A 6000-nucleotide genomic window follows, 5' to 3' on the forward strand; every position below is an offset into this window, starting at 1 on the left:
TGTCAAGTGTTTCTCCTTCACAGGAGGCTTACCCCAACTGGATGATCTTGGTCCATGCTGAGCTGGGACAGGATTCTGGCTGTCCCTTTTCCAGCTTTTAGATGTCCAAGACTGATTTTTACGACGAGCAGCCACAAATACGTCAGCTAAGGAGGCAGCCTCAGCTGCAGTCTGTGGATTGTGCTCTTTAATCCAGACCTGCAGTTCTGGAGACAACATTCTTAAGAACTGTTCAAGTATGATAATTTCATTAATTTCTTCAACAGTTTTATCTCGTGGCTGAACCCATTTTCCATAAAGTTCTTTCAACCTGGAGTACAACTCTTTAGGTGACTCATCTGTTTCCACATGGAGAGAATGAAACCTCTGACGATACGTTTCCTTGTTAATATCATACTTCTGAAGAATAGCAGACTTAACATGATCATAATTATCGCGAAAATTTGAAAGGAATTGGCGATTGACCAAACTGGAAGAATCTCGTTTAATCTGGACAGACAGTCTCAAAACTTATAAGAGGGGCCTCCGCAATGCCAGAGCAAACTATTACTCAGCATTAATAGAAGACAATGAGAACAACCCCAGGTTTCTTTTCAGCACTGTAGCCAGGCTGACTGAGAGTCAAAGCTCTATTGAGCCTTGTATTCCTTTAGCCCTTAGCAGTAATGATTTTATGAGCTTTTTTAATGACAAAATTCTAACTATTAGAGGCAAAATTCATGACCTCCTGTCCTCAGATAGTAGCTATCTAACCTCAAACACAGCTGTAAGACCTAATATATATTTAGATTGCTTCTCCCCAATTTCTCTTCAAGAACTGACAGCAGTGATTTCTTCATCTAAATCATCAACGTGTCTCTTAGACCCCATCCCAACTAGGCTACTTAAGGAGGTCTTTCCTTTAGTTAACACTCATATATTAGATATGATCAATATATCCTTATTAACAGGCTACAGTACAGGCCAAAAGTTTGGACACACCTTCTCATTCAATGCGTTTTCTTTATTTTCATGACTATTTACATTGTAGATTCTCACTGAAGGCATCAAAACTATGATTGGTGCTCATCCAAGTTTTTATGTCTTTAAGGCAGTTATGGAGTTTAGTTAATTGATTACTTTCTTCTGGCTTCATCGATAAATACAACTATCATCCGCATAACAATGGAAATTTATAGAGTGATTTCTAATGATGTTACCTAAAGGAAGCATATATAGAGTAAATAGGATTGGTCCGAGCACAGAACCTTGCGGAACTCCAAAACAAACTTTGGTACGTAAGGATGATTCATTATGAACGTCAACAAACTGAAAATGATCAGATAAATAAGATTTAAACCAGCTTAGTGCAGAACCTTTTAGGCCAATTAAGTGATCCAGTCTCTGCAGTAGAATTTGATTGTCAATTGTGTCAAACGCCGCACTAAGATCTAATAAAACAAGTACAGAGACAAGTCCTTTGTCTGAAGCAATCAGAAGGTCATTTGTAATTTTAACTAGTGCTGTCTCAGTGCTATGATGCACTCTAAATCCTGACTGAAATTCCTCAAATAAATTATTATCATGGAGAAAATCACACAGCTGGTCTGCGACTACTTTCTCAAGGATCTTTGACATAAAGGGAAGATTAGATATTGGTCTATAGTTGGCTAACACCTCTGGATCCAGGGTGGGCTTTTTTAGTAGAGGTTTAATTACAGCTACCTTAAAAGACTGTGGTACATACAGTACAGGCCAAAAGTTTTGACACACCTTCTCATTCAATGCGTTTTCTTTATTTTCATGACTATTTACATTGTAGATTCTCACTGAAGGCATCAAAACTATGAATGAACACATGTGGAGTTATGTACTTAACAAAAAAAGGTGAAATAACTGAAAACATGTTTTATATTCTAGTTTCTTCAAAATAGCCACCCTTTGCTCTGATTACTGCTTTGCACACTCTTGGCATTCTCTCGATGAGCTTCAAGAGGTAATCACCTGAAATGGTTTTCCAACAGTCTTGAAGGAGTTCCCAGAGGTGTTTAGCACTTGTTGGCCCCTTTGCCTTCACTCTGCGGTCCAGCTCACCCCAAACCATCTCGATTGGGTTCAGGTCCGGTGACTGTGGAGGCCAGGTCATCTGCCACAGCACTCCATCACTCTCCTTCTTGGTCAAATAGCCCTTACATAGCCTGGAGGTGTGTTTGGGGTCATTGTCCTGTTGAAAAATAAATGATCGTCCAACTAAACGCAAACCGGATGGGATGGCATGTCGCTGCAGGATGCTGTGGTAGCCATGCTGGTTCAGTGTGCCTTCAATTTTGAATAAATCCCCAACAGTGTCACCAGCAAAACACCCCCACACCATCACACCTCCTCCTCCATGCTTCACAGTGGGAACCAGGCATGTGGAATCCATCCGTTCACCTTTTCTGCGTCTCACAAAGACACGGCGGTTGGAACCAAAGATCTCAAATTTGGACTCATCAGACCAAAGCACAGATTTCCACTGGTCTAATGTCCATTCCTTGTGTTTCTTGGCCCAAACAAATCTCTTCTGCTTGTTGCCTCTCCTTAGCAGTGGTTTCCTAGCAGCTATTTGACCATGAAGGCCTGATTCGCGCAGTCTCCTCTTAACAGTTGTTCTAGAGATGGGTCTGCTGCTAGAACTCTGTGTGGCATTCATCTGGTCTCTGATCTGAGCTGCTGTTAACTTGCCATTTCTGAGGCTGGTGACTCGGATGAACTTATCCTCAGAAGCAGAGGTGACTCTTGGTCTTCCTTTCCTGGGTCGGTCCTCATGTGTGCCAGTTTCGTTGTAGCGCTTGATGGTTTTTGCGACTCCACTTGGGGACACATTTAAAGTTTTTGCAATTTTCTGGACTGACTGACCTTCATTTCTTAAAGTAATGATGGCCACTCGTTTTTCTTTAGTTAGCTGATTGGTTCTTGCCATAATATGAATTTTAACAGTTGTCCAATAGGGCTGTCGGCTGTGTATTAACCTGACTTCTGCACAACACAACTGATGGTCCCAACCCCATTGATAAAGCAAGAAATTCCACTAATTAACCCTGATAAGGCACACCTGTGAAGTGGATTCAAATAAACACAAGAAGTTTGTGCTCTAAAAAAAAAAAAAAAAAAGGATCAGCACTCAGTGAATAACCTTGTAAGCCCTATGATAAGCTATTATGGCAAGGCTTAACTATACAGACCAGTGAGCAGTGATAACTAACATGTCTTTGGGGTCATCGGGTGGGAACCTCCTTTCACCGGTGTTTCGTCTAGTTGGTCCCACGACACCTCCAGGAGGCTAGACAGTGATCTCTGGCGTCCCAGAGACACTCCCCTAATGCCAGGTCTCACTGCTCCCCACACTAACCGAACAACCTCCTTTACCTTACCTATACTACCACAGAGGAGGTAGACCCAGGGAAGGAAGCCTTGTTAGGCTGTCACACTCCCCCGCCGGGTTAGGCTGTACAGTCTACCTCCCCAAGACAAGCCCTCACAACAATGACACCTCCAGGAGGCTAGACAGTGATCTCAGCCCAAACAGCACTGCCACCTTCAACCAAACCCAGGCTCCGTTTATGCGAGCTCCAGGCAGAAGCAATGCTGATACTACCTTTACTAGCACATTCACCATACTCTATTTCACACGCTACATAGCATAACTGCAATGTAAGCTAAAGTTAAAGGAGATAAATGAACTCACAGGATCAGCAAACACACTCACTTTGCAGCATGGTCTCAAACAAAATGGATTCAAATAGGCCACTCCCACACTTAAATAACCTTCCTCTTCCTGGATTTCCTCCTTACTTACACATGGCTTTCTCAGCCCAAACAGCACTGCCATCTTCAACCAAACCCAGGCTCCATACATGCGAGCTCCAGGCAGAAGCAATGCTGATACTAGCTTTCCTGTCACATTCACCATACTCTATTTCACACACTACATAGCATAACTACAATATAAGCTAAAGTTAAAGGAGCTAACTGGACTTACAGGATCAGCAAGCACACTCACCTTGCTGCATGGCCTCAAACAAAATGGATTCCAATAGGCCACTCCCACACTTAAATACTTCCTCTTCCTGGATTTCCTCCTGACAGGAAGTGGATCTCTCCACCTGATCTCAAGGACTTATGTGCCCTGCTTAGTAGTTCCCCCTGCTGGCCCCCAGCTGACATTATTTCTTCTGTAATAGATAAACTGGCTGCATTTAATTGCTTCATCTGACATTTCCCTCACTGTCTTCCTCAAACTCTGTCCCCGCACTCCGAGTTCCTCCAGGAGCGAGACAGTTGATCTTGCTATGAATCCCCTACACCCCACTTCCACTGGACAAATCCTAGTCTTCCATCCTCGCTGCTCAGCTTCTGCTCCTAAGTCTGCATATCTAAGCTTTTTTCTTTCATAGGCTTCTTCCACTGAGTCTTCCCAAGGAACTGTCAGCTCAATGAAATAAACTATCTGTTGACTCACTGACCACAACACTAAGTCAGGCCTCTGCCTGGTACAGACTATTTCCTGAGGAACAACAAGCTTTCCCCCTAAATCTACTTGCATTTCCCAATCACAAGCACCTTCTAGGCGGCCACACCCTTGCCTCCTCACTAACTTATCCCTTCTGTATTTCTCTCCCTCACGGACAAACTGAATTACTAAGCTCCTATCCTTAACACCTTCTGAATTCACCTGTCTTCGTTTCCCTTCGATGCCTGCAGCTAAACATTTCAACACCTGATTATGTCGCCATGTATATCGGCCTTGTGACAAGCTAACTTTACAGCCTGACAAAATATGCTTTAAAGTTGCGGTATGTGAACACAATGGGCATGATGGGTCCTCATTTACCCACAGTTTTAGGTTCTGGGGGGTTGGTAAGACATCGTATGTAGCCCCTACCAGGAATCTAATACGATTCTCCTCCATACTCCACAGGTCCCTCCAACTAAGCTTCCTCTTCTCTACACTTTCCCAATTCAACCACTGTCCCTGTTTAGCCTGGGCCACTACCTTTGCACCCCTTACTATCTCTTCCTGTCTGCGTATCTGTTCTACAACCAGCTTCCTTTTATCTTTGAGGCCTGCTGTATTCCATACCGGTTTACCTGAGCCAAGCCCCAGGCCTCCCCAGCCAAACTGAACATTACCTACAATCTCTGCATGTCTAAGAGCTGTCTCTGCCTCCTGGACTGCCGATCTTGGGTTCCACTTCCTCCCCTTGGTTGGATTTGGAACCACACTCCTGACTACCACGTCCTTACTCCCAGATAACAAGAGCTCTGTCCTGACCTTGGTACATTTAAATTCCTCTGTTAAACTAGATACTGGCAGCTGAAGTATCCCTTTTCCATACAATGCAACACTACTTAGGCACCTAGGAGCGCCCAACCACTTCCTAATGTAGGAGCTAACCGACCTTTCAATTCTCTCCACAACAGATATTGGAATTTCATAAATTGACAGTGGCCACATTAACCTAGGATATAGCCCAAATTGCAAACACCACAACTTCAACTTTCCTGGAAGTTCTGATTTATCTATTCTATCCAATCCTTCAGCCACATCTTTTCTAAATTTCACCACCTGTTCCTTATCATTCAACTCTACATTGTACAACCTACCTAAGCTCTTTACTGACTTTTCCCTAATTGTTGGGATTTCCTCATCATCTATGACAAACTTCCTATCACTTAACTTCCCTCTACATATCGAGATGCTTCTAGATTTACTAGGCTTGATTTTCATGCTGGCCCACTTGAGGTTCTTATTTACCTTCTCTAGTAGCCTCTTTGTACATGGCATTGTTGTGGTCACCAGTGTCATGCCATCCATGTAAGCCCTAACTGGTGGAAGATGCAACCCATTCTGCCGTCTCTCCCCACCTACCACCCACTTAGAAGCCCTGATGATTACTTCCATTGCCATAGTAAATGCTAATGGAGAAATTGTACACCCTGCCATGATGCCTATTTCTAGCCTCTGCCAACCTGTTGTGA

Source organism: Epinephelus lanceolatus, chromosome 18 (assembly GCF_041903045.1).
Source record: "Epinephelus lanceolatus isolate andai-2023 chromosome 18, ASM4190304v1, whole genome shotgun sequence".
NCBI classification, from domain to species: Eukaryota; Metazoa; Chordata; class Actinopteri; order Perciformes; family Serranidae; genus Epinephelus; species Epinephelus lanceolatus.